The sequence below is a fragment of the Somniosus microcephalus genome, chromosome 31, assembly GCF_052327205.1.
Source record: "Somniosus microcephalus isolate GS21.2 chromosome 31, FLI_Smic_1.0, whole genome shotgun sequence".
Classification (NCBI taxonomy): Eukaryota; Metazoa; Chordata; class Chondrichthyes; order Squaliformes; family Somniosidae; genus Somniosus; species Somniosus microcephalus.
The window spans coordinates 24378917-24397266 of NC_141017.1; the positions used below are offsets into that span (position 1 = coordinate 24378917).

Consider the following 18350-nt stretch of genomic DNA (forward strand, 5'->3'; position numbering starts at 1 on the left):
CATTTATATAGCGCCTTTCATGACCACCGGATGTCTTAAGGCGCTTTACAGCCAATGAAGTACTTTTTGAAGTGTGGTCACTGTTGTAATGTGGGAAATGCGGCAGCCAATTTGCGCACAGCAAGCTCCCACAAACAGCAATGTGATAATGACCAGAGCATCTGTTTTAGTGATGTTGATTGGGGGATAAATATTAGCCAGGACACCAGGGATAACTCCCCTGCTCATCTTCAAAATAGTGCCATGGGATCTTTTACATCCACCTGAGAGAGCAGAAGGGGCCTCGGTTTAACGTCTCATCCGAAAGACGGCACCTCCGACAGGGCGGCACTCCCTCAGTACTGCACTGGAGTGTCAGCCTAGCTTTATGTGCTCAAGTTCCTGGAGTGGGACTTGAACCCACAACCTTCTGACTCAGAGGCGAGTGTGTGCTGCCCACTGAGCCACTGGCTGACAGAGTTAGGCTGGGTGTCCGTGCACTGTCCCTAGTCACAGGCAGACAGAGTGACGAGCAGCATCTCTGCCAAGGTTGAGGGCCCAGTGGAGAATGAGCCTCCAAGACGGTCTCGCAGGTAGCAGCAGCTGTGTCTCCCGTCCTCCTTTCCCATTCTGGAACTCTGCTTCTGCCCTCAGAGTCTTGGGCGCATAGACAACCAGCCTAACTCTCCATCAGCTGTGGCTCAGTGGGTAGCACACTCACCTCGGAGTCAGATGGTAAAGGTGGCATTGGGAGCCTGGGTTATTAAACCGGCCTTATTATTACTTTATATGTTGCCAGTGCTTCACCCAGCCCAGTGCACAACACTACATAGGATTACATAGGCTATACAGCACAGAAACAGGCCATTCGGCTCAACCAGTCTATGCTCCACTCGAGCCTCCTCCCATCTTTCCTCATCTAACTCTACCAGCAGCCTAAATAGGAATTCTACCCCCACCCCCTGGTGTATAACACTACACCCAGCGCATACAGGCAATCCAACCCCAGTGCAGAATGCTACATCCAGCTGATAGAGGGACCCCCGCCCTCCCCACCCAGAGTAGAACACTTCCCCCAGCTCATACAGGAATTCCCCATTTCCCAAATGAGGTTTGAAGTGATAAGCTAAGAGGCTCGAAGCCAAGATCTAAATATGATACGATTTGCGCAACTCCTGGGTTCAAAGCGAATCCCCCGTGGCTCTGATGAGCAACACGTTAGAAGGCTGACGGAAAATATTACAGGGTTGACGTAATACTGAAAGGTCAGAGCAGGATTTCCCCATCAGTCTTCTGATGCAATGCATTTTTGGGGAATAAAGCTAATTCTGACCAGTTCAAGCAAAGGGGATTAAGGTGTCCTCTCTCTGATTGGAGATGGGGGGGTATTCATCACCATCTTTTCACCGCTGAAACTTGGGCTTACGTTCAGCACAGGTAGAGGAGATAAAGGAGGAGAGTGGTGCAGCAGGTTAGATCTGTGTTGTATAGATTCTATGTAACAGGACTTCAACTCTAGATCTGGGTTTAAATCCACCCTAGCTTTGATTGTGAGTATCAAGCATCAGGGCAGTTTCATACCTCTAGGGACCTCAATTTTTAAAATTCTCATCCTTGTTTTCAAATCACTCCATGGTCTCGCCCCTCCCTAGCTCTGTAATCTCCTCCAGCCCTCAACCCCCCAAGAGATCTCTGCCCTCCGCCAATTCTGGTCTCTTGAGCATCCCTGATTTTGATCGCTCCACCATTGGTGGCCGTGCTTTCAGCTGCCTAGGCCCCAAGCTCGGGATTTCCCTCCCTAAACCTCTCTACCATCCTTTAAGATGCTCCTCAAAAGTTACCTCTTGGACCAAGCTTTTGGTCACCTGCCCTAATTTCTCCTTATGTGGCTCGGTGTCAAATTTTGTTTTAGAACACTCCTGCAAAGCGCCTTGGGACGTTTTACTACGTTAAAGGCGCTATATAAATGCAAGTTGTTATGAAATCACAACAGATAATGCCCCAAAAACACGAGCAGTCATTGGCACAAATCTATTCATCTCTAGGGTGGGGGGCAAGGAAGAGAAGCAGGAAGGAGAGAAGGATAGGAGAGCGAGAGAGGGAGAGTGAGAGGGGGAGCAGGAAGGAGCGAAGGATGGGAGAGAGAGGAGGAGAGAGAGAGAGAGAGAGAAAGGGGAGAAGGATGGGAGGGCGAGAGAAGGAGAGTGGGGGGGGAGCAGGAAGGAGAGAAGGATGGGAGAGAGGGGGAGCAGGAAGAAGGATGGGAGAGCGAGAGAGGGAGCAAGAAGGATGGGAGAGAGAGGGAGAGAAGGATGGGAGAGCGAGAGGAGGAGAGTGAGGGGGAGCAGGAAGGAGAGAAGGATGAGAGCGAGAGAGAGAGAAGCAGAATGGAAGAAAGAAAGGTGAGTGAGAGCGTGAATGAATCAGACCCAATGACCCGGTAGAAGGTGCTGGGACATTAGGGTCAAGTCAACAGCAAGGAAGGAGTGCCTCTAATCCGTACCGTATCTGGCCTGGGAGTATCTGATTCCACCCGAGTGCAGAGACTGAAAGTGTTCAGTCTTGTCCGCAATGAAAATGCGTGGTCCACACATAACTGAAACCACAGTATAAATTACATCTGGAATGTGCAGCTGACCGCCCGGACAGACTGGCAGGGTTTGAGGCCTCTGTCCTATCAGGGAAGTTCTTTACAGTCTCCACAGCCACACCCTCCAAATTCGACCTGCCTTTGGCATTCTCGTGAATCTGCACACATCTGCAGCCCAGATTTCCCGCCCCCTGATTTGCTGAAACCAAGAGAAGCTGTCCAAGTGGGAAATTATTGACTGCTCGAGTCAGGTTCAAGTTTTTGACTTAAAAACTGCTTACACCTTTCAAAATATATTCTCTCTCTCTCTCTCCTCCTTTGTCAGGAGAGCTTGGCAGTGAAATTCCCCACAAGTGGCATTTCTGGTCAATCAGGAGTCAGGAAATACGAATCGTATGGGCGGGCTGGGAAATGTCAGTGTTTCCCTTCCTCGGAGATGGAACGCCTTGCAGTCAGATGGGGAATGGATTAAATTCGGGTAAATGATTAAGTTAGAAGCAGCCCAGGGTCTTGAACCGGTGACATTTTGGCACATTAATTCTGGCCGAGCTGCTGCCTGCCCCGCCCCACGTCTGCACAGTGCTGACATCTCACTATGTGATGCAATTTATATTCAAGCCTTCCTCCGAGACGGGGGGAAAAAAATGACTGATGAGCTGTTCAAAATTACGAAGGGTTTTGATAAAGGTTAATAGGGACTCTGTTTCCACTGGTCAGTGAGTCAGTGGCTAGAGGGAAAATATTAAAGATCATCACCAACAGAACAAAAGGAGAGGCTACAAGCCTTTTTTGGTTAGGGCATGGTTCAACCAGAAAGCAAGCAAAATTCGTAACAGCTTTCAAAAGAGAAAAGTGGATAAATACTTGAGAAACATTTACAAGGAGATGGTGAAAGGGGCCAAGTGGAAAGCCCTGAGAGAAAGAAAGACTTGCATTTCCATAGCGCCTTTCACGACCACCCGACATCCCAAAGCAATTTACAGCCGCTTTTTGAAGTGTAGTCACTGTCCTGTTGTAGTGTAGGAAACGTGACAGCCAGTTTACGCACAGCAAGCTCCCACAAACAGCAACGTGATCATGACCAGATAATCTGCTTTAGTGATATGGAGTGAGGGATAAATATTGGCCGGGATGCCGGGGATAACTCCCCCTGCTCTTCTTCGAAATAGTGGCCGTGGGAATCTTCTACGTCCACCTGAGAGAGCAGACGGGGCCTCGGTTTAACGTCTCACCCGAAAGACAGCACCTCCGACAGTGCAGCGCTCCCTCAGCACTGCACTGGGAGTGTCAGCCTAGATTTTTGTGCTCAAGTCCCTGGAGTGGGACTTGAACCCACAACCTTCTGACTCAGAGGTGAGAGAGTGCTGCCCACTGAGCCACAACTGATTGACTTCCCTCTGTGTTGTAAAATTCCACGGTTGACATGAATTAATCTTCACTCTTCCCAATAAACAGGAACCCCGTTTGAAGTTTGCGGCTGTTTTACTTCTTACTAGTTCAGAGTTAATCCACCGTGTGTTTATTGCTGTGTGTTGCCGGTGAAATTTTGCTGAATATAAAAGATAACCTGCTTTAAAAATAAAGATTCACAAGTAACGGAAACAAACGGATGTAGTGTTTTACCTGAAGGTCATGCAGAGAGCTTCAAGGGAAATCGGAAAAGGGATGTTGAATTATCAGCATGATTCTTACAAGTTGCCCAAGAGCAGTCTGCTCTGTCACCACTGTGACAGTGAGCTGTACAGATCAGAAGGTCCCTCGCCGGTACAGTCAGCAGCTGTGGCATAGTGGTTAGCACTGTTGCCTCACAGCGCCAGGGACCCGGGTTCAAATCCGGCCTCGGGTGACTGTGTGGAGTTTGCACATTTCCTCCGGGTGCTCCGGTTTCCTCCCACAGTCCAAAGATGTGCGGGTTAGGTTGATTGGCCATGATAAAAATTGGCCCTTAGTGTTAGGGGGGATTAAATACGTGGGGTTACAGGGATAGGATAGGGCTTGGGTGGGATGGCTGTCGGTATAGGGACCGGGTGCTAGGGTTTGGATGATCAGCCATGATCTCGTTGAATGGCGGAGCAGGCTCGAAGGGCCGAATGGCCTACTCCTGCTCCTATCTTCTATGTTTCTATGTTTCTAATTGGCTTCAGCTTCCCTGGGCTCGGCTTCCTGCCCGACTGCTAGTCAGGGACTTTACTGGAAAGCACTTGCGTGCGGACCAGCCTGGGCTTGGCCCTGATGCCGTCTATGGTAAATAGCATGCCAATGCCTACTGCCGAGCTTCCAAGATGAAGAATGGCTACTTGAATGGGGGGAACCAGATGACACCACTGTCCTTGGAACCATGCCCCGAGGAGGAGTTAGTGCCTTTAGGAAGGAGGGAAGACGACCCGACCACACATTATTTCAGAACAGAGAGGGCAGGTGGGTGAACAAATACCAGCCTCTGCTGATCCGATTTCACTTGTGGTCTCCAAGAAAAGACTTGCATTTCTATAGCGCCTTTCACGACCACCGGACGTCCCCAAGTGCTTTACAGCCAATGAAGTACTTTTTGAAGAGTAGTCACTCTTGTAATGTAGGAAACGCGGCAGCCAATTTGCGCACAGCAAGCTCCCACAAACAGCAATTTGATCATCTGTTTCAGGAAGGATGTTCCCGATGGTCGGGGAGTCCAGAACCAGGGGTCACAGTCTAAGGATAAGGGGTTAGCCATTTAGGACAGAGATGAGGAGGAATTTCTTCACCCAGAGAGTGGTGAACCTGTGGAATTCTCTACCACAGAAGGCAGTTGAGGCCAATTCATTAAATATATTCAAGAAGGAGTTCGATATATTTCTTAAGGCTAAAGGGATCAAGGGATATGGGGAGAAAGCAGGGACCGGGTACTGAATTTGGATGATCAGCCAGGATCGCATTGAATGGCGGAGCAGGCTCGAGGGGCCGAATGGCCTACTCCTGCTCCTATCTTCTATGTTTCTATGTTTTCAGTGATGCTGATTGAGAGGTAAATATTGACCAGGACACCGGAGAGAACTCTCCATCTCTTCTTCAAATCAGTGCCACGGGATCTTTTACGTCCACCTGAGAGGGGGGAGATGAGGCCTTGGTTTAACATCGCTTCTGAAAGATGGCACCTCCGACAGTGCGGCACTCCCTCAGCACTGCACTGGGAGTGTCAGCCTAGGTCCTTGTGCTCAAGTCTCTGGGGTGGGGGCTTGAACCCATGACCTTCTGACTCAGAGGCGAGAGAGAGTGCTGCCCACTGAGCCACGGCTGCAAGAGCTTGATTCAGACCGCTGCTCATCGGTCAAAATCATTATAATTCATCCAAAACCGTCCATTTGTACAGGACCGGTCACTTCACGAAACGTATCAAAGGCGCTTTACAAGTGGGAGCAGTAGGAGAGATATCAGGGCAGGGAGGCCAAAGGCCTGGTCAAGGAGGCTTGAGAGGGTGGTTTAAGGAAAAGAATTCTAGGGGCGGGATGGCTGGAGGCTCGACTATCGATTGCTTGGGGACACATCGTCTCAGATCGGAGTGCCCAGGTTTTAAAAGTCATAGTTGTCCAATTTGCTTCACAGCAACTGCTGAATCCAGAAACAAGAGCGAGTGCTCACAAACACCCGCGATTACAGCATGGGGCAAAGTGGTGGTCAGCGAAGTGGCACAGAGTGCTGAACTGACCCTAAAGTCGCCATGCAACTGCGGAGGAGGAGAAATGGACACAAACTCACTAAATGCAGCTGTCTCCGGCATTTGAAAACCGCACAGAGAATGTAACTCAAACCAGCTTCTAATTCAATTAACGATCGGTACACAACACAGCGCATCCCATAATATTGCTGTGCAACCCAGAGGAAGACGTGGTTGAGTAAAATATGTGTTTACTCCTTTGTTTCCATGTTATTGGCTAGCTTTCCTTTAACTACAACAAGATTGTTTATATAGGGTCACATTAACCTCCCAGCCCAGCAGCCCAGTCCCCCCCCCCCCCACCACCAGCCCAGCAGAGCAGTCCCCCCCCCACCAGAGCAGTCCCCCCCCCCGCCCAGCAGAGCAGTCCCCCCCCGCCCACAGCCCAGCAGAGCAGTCCCCCCCCCCCCCCACAAGCCCAGCAGAGCAGTCCCCGCCCCCCCCACAGCCCAGCACAGCAGTCACAGAAACCCCCACAGTGCAGATAGAGGCCATTTCGGCCCATTGAGCCTGCACCGACACATATCCCACCCGATCCCTGTAACCCCTACACCAACACATATCCCACACTATCCCCGTAGCCCCACGTATTTAATCCCCCTAACACTAAGGGTCAATTTATCATAGCCAATCAACCTAACCCGCACATCTTTGGACTGTGGGAGGAAACCGGAGCACCCGGAGGAAACCCACGCAAACACGGGGAGAATGTGCAAACTCCACACAGACAGTCACCCGAGGCCGGATTCGAACCCGGGTCCCTGGCGCTGTGAGGCAACAGTGCTAACCACTATGCCACCGTGCTGCCCTAACGTCCCCCCCCACCAGAGCAGTCCCCCCCCAGCAGAGCAGTCCCCCCCCCACCAGCCCAGCAGAGCAGTCCCCTACCCCCCACCAACCCAGCAGAGCAGTCCCCCCCCCCACCAGCCCAGATCAGTCCCCTCCCCCCACCAGCCCAGCAGAGTAGTCCCCTCCCCCCCCACCAGCCCAGCAGAGCAGTCCCCTCCCCCCCAACCAGCCCAGCAGAGCAGTCCCCTCCCCCCCACCAGCCCAGCAGAGCAGTCCCCTCCCCCCCACCAGCCCAGCAGAGCAGTCCCCTCCCCCCCACCAGCCCAGCAGAGCAGTCCCCTCCCCCCCACCAGCCCAGCAGAGCAGTCCCCTCCCCCCACCAGCCCAGCAGAGCAGTCCCCTCCCCCCCACCAGCCCAGCAGAGCAGTCCCCTCCCCCCCCCCCACCAGCCCAGCAGAGCAGTCCCCTCCCCCCCACCAGCCCAGCAGAGCAGTCCCCTCCCCACCAGCCCAGCAGAGCAGTCCCCTCCCCCCCCCAGCCCAGCAGAGCAGTCCCCTCCCCCCACCAGCCCAGCAGAGCAGTCCCCTCCCCCCCCCCCACCAGCCCAGCAGAGCAGTCCCCTCCCCCCCCCACCAGCCCAGCAGAGCAGTCCCCCCCCCCCCCCACCAGCCCAGCAGAGCAGTCCCCCCCCCCCCCCCCACCAGCCCAGCAGAGCAGTGTGCCCCCCCCCCACCCGCCCAGCAGAGCAGTCACCCAGCAATCCGTCAGGACCACCTGTTTCCCACTCACTTCACAGGAAGTGCTCTTAGTGGCCTATCAGTTCTTTTTTCATAGTTTAAAAAAACTTCTGAATGCAACTCAAACCAGTTTGAATCTAATAATTATCTGTACACAGCACAATGTATCCCATTATAGTAAAATCAACCTTCAGCTTGTGCCGGTCCGGGGGGAGGGGGGTTTTAGTACAAATCAATTTAGATGCAGTGACTGAACTTTGAACAAAGACTGATCTGAAGGACACTCCAGTGCAGCGCTGAGGGAGGGGCACTACGGAGGGAGGTGCCGTCTTTCGGATGAGACGTTAAACCGAGGCGTTAAATCTGCTCGCAGGTGGATGTAAAAGATCCCGTGGAATTATTTTGAAGAGGAGCAGGGGAGTTATCCCCAGTGTCCGGGCCAATATTTATCCCACAATCAACAGCACTAAAACAGATTATCTGGTCATTATCACATTGCTGTTTGTGCGAGTTTGCTGTGCGCATTTTGGTTGCGGCATTTCATAGAAACATAGAAGATAGGAGCAGGAGTAGGCCATTCGGTCCCTCGAGCCTGCTCCGCCATTTAATGAGATCATGGCTGATCATCCAAATTCAGTACCCTGTCCCTGCTTTCTCCCCATATCCCTTGCTCCCTTTAGCCTTAAGAAATATATCTAACTCCTTCTTGAATATATTTAATGAATTAGCCTCAACTGCCTTCTGTGGTAGAGAATTCCACAGGTTCACCACTCTCTGGGTGAAGAAATTCCTCCTCATCTCTGTCCTAAATGGCTTACCCCTTATCCTTAGACTGTAACCCCTGGTTCTGGACTCCCCCGCCATCGGGAACATCCTTCCTGCATCTAGTCTGTCTAGTCCTGTCAGAATGTTATAAGTTTCAATGAGATCCCCTCTCATTCTTCTAAACTCCAGCGAATATAAGCCCAATCGACCCAATCTCTCCTCATACGTCATTCCTGCCATCCCAGGTATCAGTCTGGTGAATCTTCGCTGCACTCCCTCCATGGCAAGAACATCCTTCCTCAGATAAGGCGACCAAAACTGCACACAATACTCAAGGTGTGGTCTCACCAAGGCCCTGTACAACTGCAGCAAGACATCCTTGTTCCTGTACTCAAGACATCCTTGTTCCTGTACTCAAACCCCCTCGCTACGAAGGCCAACATACCATTTGCCTTCTTAACCGTCTGCTGTACCTTCAGCGACTGGTGCACAAGGACACCCAGGTCTCGTTGCATTTCCCCTTCTCCCAATCTATTGCCGTTCAGATAATAATCCGCCTTCCTGTTTTTGCCACCAAAGTGGATAACCTCGCATTTATCCACGTTATATTGCATCTGCCATATCACCCAACCTGTCCAAATCATACTGGAGTTTCTCAGCATCCTCCTCACAGCACACACGCCCACCCAGCTTTGTTTGTCTGCAAACTTGGAGATGTTACATGTAGTTCCCTCGTCTAGATCATTAATATATATATACTGTGAATAGCTGGGGTCCTAGCACCGATCCCTGCGGTACCCCACTAGTCACTGCCTGCCATTCGGAAAAAAGACCCGTTTCCCACCTTACAACAGTGACTACACTTCAAAAAGTATTTCATTGGCTGTAAAGCGCTTTGAGACGTCCAGTGGTTGTGAAAGGCGCTATAGAAATGCAAGTCTTTCTTTCTATCTTATATACCTGGGGTGGGGGAGGGGGGGGGGGGGGGGTGTGCAGGCATCATCCCTATGGATCTTCTCTCAACGGCTGGTGTCTTGGTGGCCAGAACACAGTATTCAAGGTGCGGTCTGACCAGAGCACCACACAGTTTGAACAGGACATCCTCTGACTTGCACTGTACTGTTTTGGCTTGGGTGAAAGGTACCGCACATAGAAAGGTAAAAATGCGCGACGCACATACACCACGAATTGCATTGAATTACTCAAAGATGAAAATGGGAGACACCTAGGAGCCTTGGTGAACTCAACTCTGGACATGTTCAATGTAGAGCAGAAATCAATAAAGCCAACAGAACGATGAACCAGTCAGACAGGAACCAACAGTGCCTGGAGTCTGCCAGGAATCTCTAGGGTATGAGGACCATCTGGAATCTGTATTTTTTTTTTTTTTTTTTTTTTTTTTTTAAATTCGTTCATGGGATCTGGGCGTCACTGGCAAGGCCAGCATTTAAAACTGTGTGCAGTTTTGGTCACCTTATCTGAGGAAGGATGTTCTTGCCATGGAGAGAGTGCAGCGAAGATTCACCAGACTGATACCTGGGATGGCAGGAATGACGTATGAGGAGAGATTGGGTCGATTAGGCTTATATTCGCTAGAGTTTAGAAGAATGAGAGGGGATCTCATTGAAACTTATAAAATTCTAACAGGATTAGACAGACTAGATGCAGGAAGGATGTTCCCGATGGTCGGGGAGTCCAGAACCAGGGGTCACAGTCTAAGGAGAAGGGGTAAGCCATTTAGGACTGAGAGGAGGAGGAATTTCTTCACCCAGAGAGTGGTGAACCTGTGGAATTCTCTGCCACACAAGGCAGTTGAGGCCAATTCATTAAATATATTCAAGAAGGAGTTAGATATATTTCTTAAGGCTAAAGGGATCAAGGGATATGGGGAGAAGGCAGGGACAGGGTACTGAATTTGGATGATCAGCCATGATCTCATTGAATGGCGGAGCAGGCTCGAGGGGCAGAATGGCCTACTCCTGCTCCTATCTTCTATGTTTCTATGTTATTGCCCATCCCTAATTGCCCTTGAGAAGGTGGTGGTGAGCCGCCTTCTTGAACCGCTGTAGTCCGTGTGGTGAAAGTGCTACCAGAGTGCTGTTAGGGAGGGAGTTCCAGGATTTTGACCCAACGACGATGAAGGATCGGCCGATATACTTTTAAGTCAGGATGGTGTGTGACTTGGAGGGGAACTTGGAGGCGGTGGTGTTCCCATGCGCCTGCTGCCCTTGCCCTTCTAGGTAGAAGAGGTCGCGGGTTTGTGAGGTGCTGCCGAAGAAGCCTTGGCGAGTTGCTGCAGTGCATCTTGTAGATGGTACACACTGCAGCCACGGTATGCCGGCGGTGGAGGGAGTGAATGTTTAAGGTGGTGGATGGGGTGCCCATCAAGTGGGCTGCTTTGTCCTGGGTGGGGTCAAGCTTCTTGAGTGTTGTTGGAACTGCATTCATCCAGGCAAGTGGAGAGTATCCAACAAACTCCTTACTTGTGCCTTGTAGATGGCGGAAAGACTTTGGTGATTCAGGAGGTGAGACACTCGCCGCAGAATACCCAGCCTCTGACCTGCTCTTGTTGCCACAGTATTTATGTGGCTGGTCCAGTTAAGTTTATGGTCAATGGTGAACCCCAGGATGTCTGGGTATAAGCAGCAGTTTCCAGCACCGGACAGAGGCAGAATCAAATAAAGCTACACAAAAAAAACTCTCATTTATCAGGACAAGCAATGCGATACGATTAATATCCTTACTCTCAAGCCTAAACTATCTGAGGGTCATGCGTGGCAGAGTCTTGCTTGTGGAAATATTGAGGTGTTTACCGTCACATTCTCTTTGTAACACAGTCGCACACTGAGGCAGTAGGAATTCTTCTCCGTGAGCTGCGAGGCAGCCTGGACAGTTCTCCCCTCACCTGTTAAGAGGCCATGCCAATATAAAGCCCAAACACAAGCCAGCGGCAGATTGCTGGGAACGCGGCAGATTGCTGGGAACAGCGCCATCTCTTTCTTGGAAACTGAGCTGAAGTTCAAGAATCGAAGTCAGATGGATGGAGTGAGACTCCCCGGGTAACTCAAACCCTTTGAGGCAGTAAACATTCTAGCTGAACAGTCTGGGACCTTCCTAGCCAACGTGCACCAAGTTCCGTTCACCCATCACCCCTGGGCTCGTTGACCTACATTGGCTCCCAGTTAAGCAATGCCTCGATTTTTAAAATTCTCATCCTTGTTTTCATATCCCTCAGTAATCCCCTCGACCTATGCGCTCCACCTATTCTGGCCTTTTGAACATCCCCGATTTTAATCGCTCCACCATTGGCGGCCGTGCCTTCAACTGCCGAGGCGCTAAGCCCTGGAATTCCCTCCCTAAACCTCTCAGCCTCTCCAGCCTAAAAGGTGTGCCAGAGCCGTTGGTAAAATGAGCAAAAATGATTCCAAAAACAACTCCAGTGAGGCACACAGAGAGCAGACAGCTCAACTTGGTGCTTAGGCCCGAAGTGTGAGCGTGCAAAGCTCAGTGAATAAATCCACTGCCTAGTGGATTACTGAACCAAACAACAAATATTTATATGGTGCCTTTAACGTAATAAAACATCCCAAGGCGCTTCCAAAAAAAACAAATTTGACACCGAGCCATATAAGATGTTTGGGCAGACGACCAAAAGCTTGGTCGAAAAGGTAGGTTTTAAGGAGCGTCTTAAAGGAGGAAAGAGAAAAGTGGAGAGGCTGAGAGATTTAGGGAGGGAATTCCAGGGCTTAGGACCTCGGCAGCTGAAGGCACGGCCACCAATGGTGGAGCATTTAAAAATTGGGGATATTCAAAAGGCCAGAATAGGTGGAGCACAGAGGTCTAGGGGATTATGGAGGGATATGAAAACAAGGGATATTAAAGATCCAGGCGTTGCTTAACTAGGAGCCACTGTAGGTCAACGAGCGCAGGGGTGATGGGTGAACGGGACTTGGTGCACGTTAGCTAGGAAGGTCCCAGGTTTAAGGCCAAGACTGCACTATGTTGGCTGATCTTAGCCAGAGCAGTAATGTGGGGTCAATTTTTGTCTGCTTACACTCCTGTGAAGCACCTTGGGACGTTTTACTACATGGGGAAATCTAGAACTCGGGGGCACAGTTTCAGAATAAAGGGTCGCCCTTTTAGAACTGAGATGAGGAGGAATTTCTTCTCTCAGAGGGTCGTAAATCTGTGGAATTCTCTGCCCCGGAGAGCCGTGGAGGCTGGGTCATTAAATACATTTAAGGTGGAGATAGACAGATTTTTGCAAGATAAGGGAGTGAAGGGTTATGGGGAGCGGGCAGGGAAGTGGCTTTGAGCCCAAGATCAGCCATGATCTTATTGAATGGCGGAGCAAGCTCGAGGGGCCTATTCCTGCTCCTATTTCTTCTGTTCTTATGTTAACGGTGCTATATAAATGCAAGTTGTTGTTGTCGTCGCAGAGCTTGGGAGAGAACATTTAGGCAGGATTCCACTCCCATTTGCTATCCAGAAACCCCTGGTGGAAAGCAGGCCCCTGCAGCTATCCAGTCAGAACTAGATGTGGCTCCCCCCGTGACGCCCCTTGCAGTCGAACAGCCCGCCAACATTCATTGTCTGGGCTTCCACACGAACGGTCACTTGGGCGAGGCAGCGGAGGATTGCCTGCACCCAGTGAATTCCCAACCCAGCGACGAGGAAGGATATTCAGGCGAGAGGAAAAGGGAGGCGAAGAAATCCTGGTCAGAGAGGGATGCCTGTGGCACAAGGCTGAAAATGTGAACCCAACCGGTGCGATCTGGCTGGTGAGCGACCAGGTTTCAACTCTGCTTAACTTCTGTACAAGGGCAGATTGTTCTGCGCAGGAAGATGATTGTGGAGCAGAGCCCAGTATTTCTCTGAACTATGGCCTTCTGGCGGAGGCACTGCAGCAGAGCAGATGTGATTTGGAGACTGCAGAGCTGGAGGCACAACTCGATACAAAGTCCAAACTGAGGCTGGCCCACTCACTCCTGCAAGCCCGGCCCTCGCAAACTTCGCGGAAATAAACTGAACCCCAAATATCTCATCCGACACAATCACAAACTCTGCCAGCAGGAGGCCACAGACGCGAGCTCAGAAGGCGGACAGTCAGTTTTAGATCCAACTATTTCGCACAGAGGGTGGTGAGTGTGTAAGGCAGAGGAGATGGTCGTGTAGGCAAAATGCAGCAGCTGGTAAGTAATTGGTGAAAGGAGGAATTGAGGGTTCTGAGAGGTAGAGTACAGTTCAGGATTATGTTTTTAAAAACTGTGCATCCAGCCAATTGGACTGCAGTGCTGTATATTCTACAGACCGAGACGCAGCAACCAATAGGTAAAGGAGGCAAGACTCGCATGCCGGATATAGCTCTGCCCCTCCCTCCCCGAAATGTTTTCCTGTCCTCTCCAAAATTTGGTGAATCATACCCGATAGGGTTCCACACTTCCTGACAGCCTACAGTGGAACAGGCTTTTTAAAAAAGGTACTTGAAGCGAAGTACCCATTATTGGGATAGGGTCCCACAGATACTAACAGCCATAACAATAATGGGATAGGCTTCCACCGGTACTTCCAGCCTAAGGACTCTCACTAGGATAGGTTTTCATAGAAGCCAAATACCAATACTGGGATAGGATTCCATCGCTACTGCCAGTCAAGTGCCAATACTGGGATAGAGCTCAACACCTATTGCCAGTCAAGTACCAATACTGGGAGAGAGTTCAACACCTATTGCCAGTCAAGTACCAATACTGGGATAGAGTTCAACACCTATTGCCAGTCAAGTACCAGTACTGGGATAGGGTTCCATACCTGCTGGCAGCCTATTAACCACACTGGGAGAGAGAGTTTAACACAGGTGCTAGCAGTTACATCTGATGCTAAAGGAGCGAGCTATTAAACAAGAGGGGGGGGGCGGGAAAGAGGTGGGCAACCTGGACCAAATTCCGATCACGAGGAAACAGTCTACGAACGTTTTTCAACAGGGTGTCAACATGACAATTCCAGGTCCATGTGCTCTGCTCCAGTGAGCAGACTAGGATATCGGAGTGTGGAGAGAGAGAGAGAGAGAGAGAGAGAGAGAGAGAGAGAGAACCAGACACTGGGCAGGGAAGTCTGACATTTACAAGCATGGCGGAAGGAAGCACAAAGGGGATGGAGCTGACTGTTACGAACCAAGGCTTCATAATGAAAATAACAATGGGTCGGGCACAGCTCCAGCACAGGGATATGCCTCACCCAGGTTAGAATGCTTCCAGTTATGTGCTCCAGTGACGTGAGCACACAAAGCTAGGCCGACACTCCAGTGCGGTGCTGAGGGAGTGCCGCACTGTCAGAGGTGCCGTCTTGCGGATGAGATGTTAAACCGAGGCCCGGTCTGCTCTCTCAAGTGGACGTAAAAGATCCCATGGCACTATTTTGGAGAAGAGCAGGGGGCGTTCTCCCCGGTGCCCTGGCCAATATTTATCCCTCAACCAACATAACAAAAACGGATTATCTGGTCATCATCACATTGCTGTTTGTGGGAGATGCTGTGTGCAAATTGGCTGCCGCGTTTCCCACATTACAACAGTGACTGCACTTCAAAAGTACTTCATTGGCTGTAAAGCGCTTTGGGACATCTGGTGGTCGTGAAAGGTGCTATAGAAATGCAAGTCTTTCTTTTCTTTCTATTGCGAAGAGACAGTTTGATAGCTGGATGATCCTTTCACAATGAACCATGATCGTGCAGCAGTCGCTCGCGGTTATGTTGCACGTCACAGACTCCTGGATTCTGCTCAATCTGAAGGGAAGGGTTTTGCTGCTGCTTATTTTTACAAAAAGCATTTCCCTTCCTCTCCTCAAGCTGCTGAACTCGGAGGGGTACCATTCCCCCCCAGATGCCAGATGGCCTCGTCAGAAGAGGCAGCCTTCCTACGTAAACTTGGACAAGCGAGCAAGTGATCCAACCTGGGGCCTTCTGGTCTGCACAGCTTCGAGCTACACACGCAGTGCCTCATCCACAAGGCCATCAGGGATTCAAAGAGGCTCTTTCATTCGAAGAATTCAGGGTCTCCTCAGCATAAACAACCTGACCTGCGGAGAACCAACAACATTACAGACTCGCGAGGATGTGGCTCTACAAAATCTGCCTTCGAACCAAATGACTCGCCACACAGTCGGCAGGAGCAGTGGATGCCCCGGTAGGATACAGTATCAGAAAGTATCCATCAATGAACCGTTATACTACCTCATAGTAGGATACTGATAAGTTGTCCGGTTGAGTAAGCGTTGTGTAATATGCCTCCGCACTATACTGACCAACGCTGGGCTTCCAGTCTATGCCAAGCTAGTTGATCTCCGCTGTAGTGGGGATACGATGGGAGAAATACAAGGGGCTCCGAGCTAGGCAGCAGAAAAGTTTGGGCTTCCTGCTCCCGATCACTGTGTCAGGGGAGGCCAGAATTGGGCTTGGCAATGATACCCCCGACAGTCAAATAGCCTGCCGCCACTCGCTGTCTAGACTCAAGAATGACAGCTGGCCACTTGGAGGAGACAACGGAAAGCTTCCAGCACGCGGTAGACAACCCCAAGAGCAGTGCTTCCGGGAGAGATGGGGTTAAAGGGAAGCAATCAAAGGGGCCAAATTGATTTTTTTTTTAAATGGGGAAAAAAAGAGCATAGATGAAAAAGTGGGAGTGGGCAGTACTCGTCAGGAGGTTGTGGGTTCAAGCCACACTCCAGAGACTTGAGCACAATAATCCAGGCTGACGCGCCCAGTGCAGTACTGAGGGAGTGCAGCACGGTCGGAGGTGCCGTCTTTCGGATGAGGCGTTAAACCGAGGCCCCGTCTGCCCTCTCGGGTAGATGCAAAAATATCCCATGGCACTATTCGAAGTGTGCTGGATAATGTTGACCTGAGGGATAAACAGCGCCTAAAAAAAAAAATATTTCTGGTCATTCTCTCATTGTGGGAGCTTGCTGTGCGCAAATTGGCTGCCGCGTTTCCTGCATTACAACAGTGACTACACTTCAAAAGTACTTCAATGGCTGTAAAGCAGTTTGGAACATCCTAAGGTCATGAAAGGTGCTATATAAATGCAAGTTATTTTTTCTTCTTAAATTATAATCTCCAGCTAACAGACATTTCTACTGCAATGAAACACAAACTTCCTCCAATGTTTTTTAATTCAAAACTAATTGCTACAGATTGCAGTTAGCTCCAGGCATTTCTCTCTGCTGTTGCCAAGACATCTGCTCAGTGAAGATTCTTTCTGGATTGTGTCTAAATTATATAGTTACTAATGAAATAATAGTATCTGCTTAGACTGCTGCGCTCAGGTGAGTGAAGCTCGTTCACTGCTGTTAAGTCCCAATGCTCTGCTATTATCCCACTATTCCATCCTTCCAATCCCAACTCATCCCTATCCTATCTCTGAAACTTGCCCCAGCCCAATGTCCCAACTCCTAACTTCTGCCCTGCTGATTCTGAATCCCCCTCACTCCTCAATTGGTGGCAGAGCATGCAACCATCACTCACGTGCACTGTGGCGCTGCCCTTCACTTTGCTGCACCTCTCCAATCTTTAAAGTCTCCATTTTGCCCTCACCTTCCGTCGCCTCGCTAATCCTTCTCCCAATTCTTCGACAGCACCTCCCAAACCCACGACCTCGACCACCTGGAAGGACAAGGGCAGCAGGCGCATAGGAAGACCACCGCCTCCAAGTTCCGCTCCAAGTCAGACACCATCCCGGCTTGGAAGTATATCGGCCGTTCCTGTATCATCGCTGGGTCAAACTCCTGGAACTCCCTACCTAACAGCACTGTGGGAGAACCTTCACCACACAGACTGCAGCGGTTCAAGGCGGCGGCTCACCGCCACCTTCTCGAGGGCAATTAGGGATGGACAATAAATGCTGGCCTTGCCAGCGAGGCCCACATCCCAGAAATGACTAAATAAACAATAAAAAATTGCTGATCAGTGTCCAATCCACCTTGGGTTCTTGTTCTGTGCTCAAAAGGTGCTACACAAGTGGACGGCTAAAGTAAAAGCTTTGGTGCTAACAATCAGAAAGAAATGCATGTTTCTGCTGTTGGTGTTGCTCGCGCTGGGGGCTCGTCTCTTTGACCCTGGGTTAATGCCAGAGAGCCCAAACCCAGACTGACTGTCAGCTGGTTCTTGGTCCCTGGCTTTTTCCAGTGAGGTGGGGTTGACAATTTTGTGGGGGGGCGGCAAGCCCAGCACCGATGCGGTCTGTGGTCCCACGAGCAGGGGGAGGGGGTACAGTAGCAGGAATAGGGGCTCGGGCCGGTTTAAAAATCGTACAAATTAGAGGGGACTGCTGCAGCATGCACATGGGAGGAGACGGACAAGAGCCGAGGGCAGACAACCATAAATACACTGGAACAGACAGCTGCATTGCAAAGCGCTCACACTGCGAGGCACAGCACTTGCAGTGAGGATTTGCCCGGTCACTGCTGTACATCCCATTACACGGTTGCCTCAGAATTTAAAATGCTTGATGACTCCCTGGCATCGCACAACATTCTTGGTAAAAAAGGGACATTTCCAAGAATTATTTAACAAAACTACACATTACAGACACAAGTCCCAGTCCTGACCAGATTTTACTGGAAACTACCCTCAGCGGAGGCAATCAAGCAAAACACAAACGCTTAAAATGCTTAATCAACTGTTCCAAGCATACTTTAATTGATTCTCCAAAAAAAAAAATTGAACTGCTAATTACGTTAAAACTATCCAAGAGAAAAAAAACTGGATGCCGCTCTGTTGCTCGATAGAACCAGACCCTAGAAAGAAACA

At 50.3% G+C, this 18350-nt stretch overlaps 1 protein-coding gene and 1 long non-coding RNA gene across 2 annotated transcripts in view; one reads left to right on the top strand and one right to left on the bottom strand.

The window, feature by feature from the left end:
- LOC147097650 (phospholipid phosphatase 3-like) overlaps nucleotides 1-18350 on the bottom strand; it is a 92922-nt gene that overhangs the window by 51112 nt on the left and 23460 nt on the right. The gene's annotated exons all lie outside the window — the stretch shown is intronic.
- LOC147097651 (uncharacterized) lies at nucleotides 13464-17510 on the top strand. The gene is made up of 3 exons (XR_015074326.1): nucleotides 13464-13743; nucleotides 15393-15729; nucleotides 17177-17510. It is a non-coding gene; the product is annotated as an uncharacterized LOC147097651 (long non-coding RNA).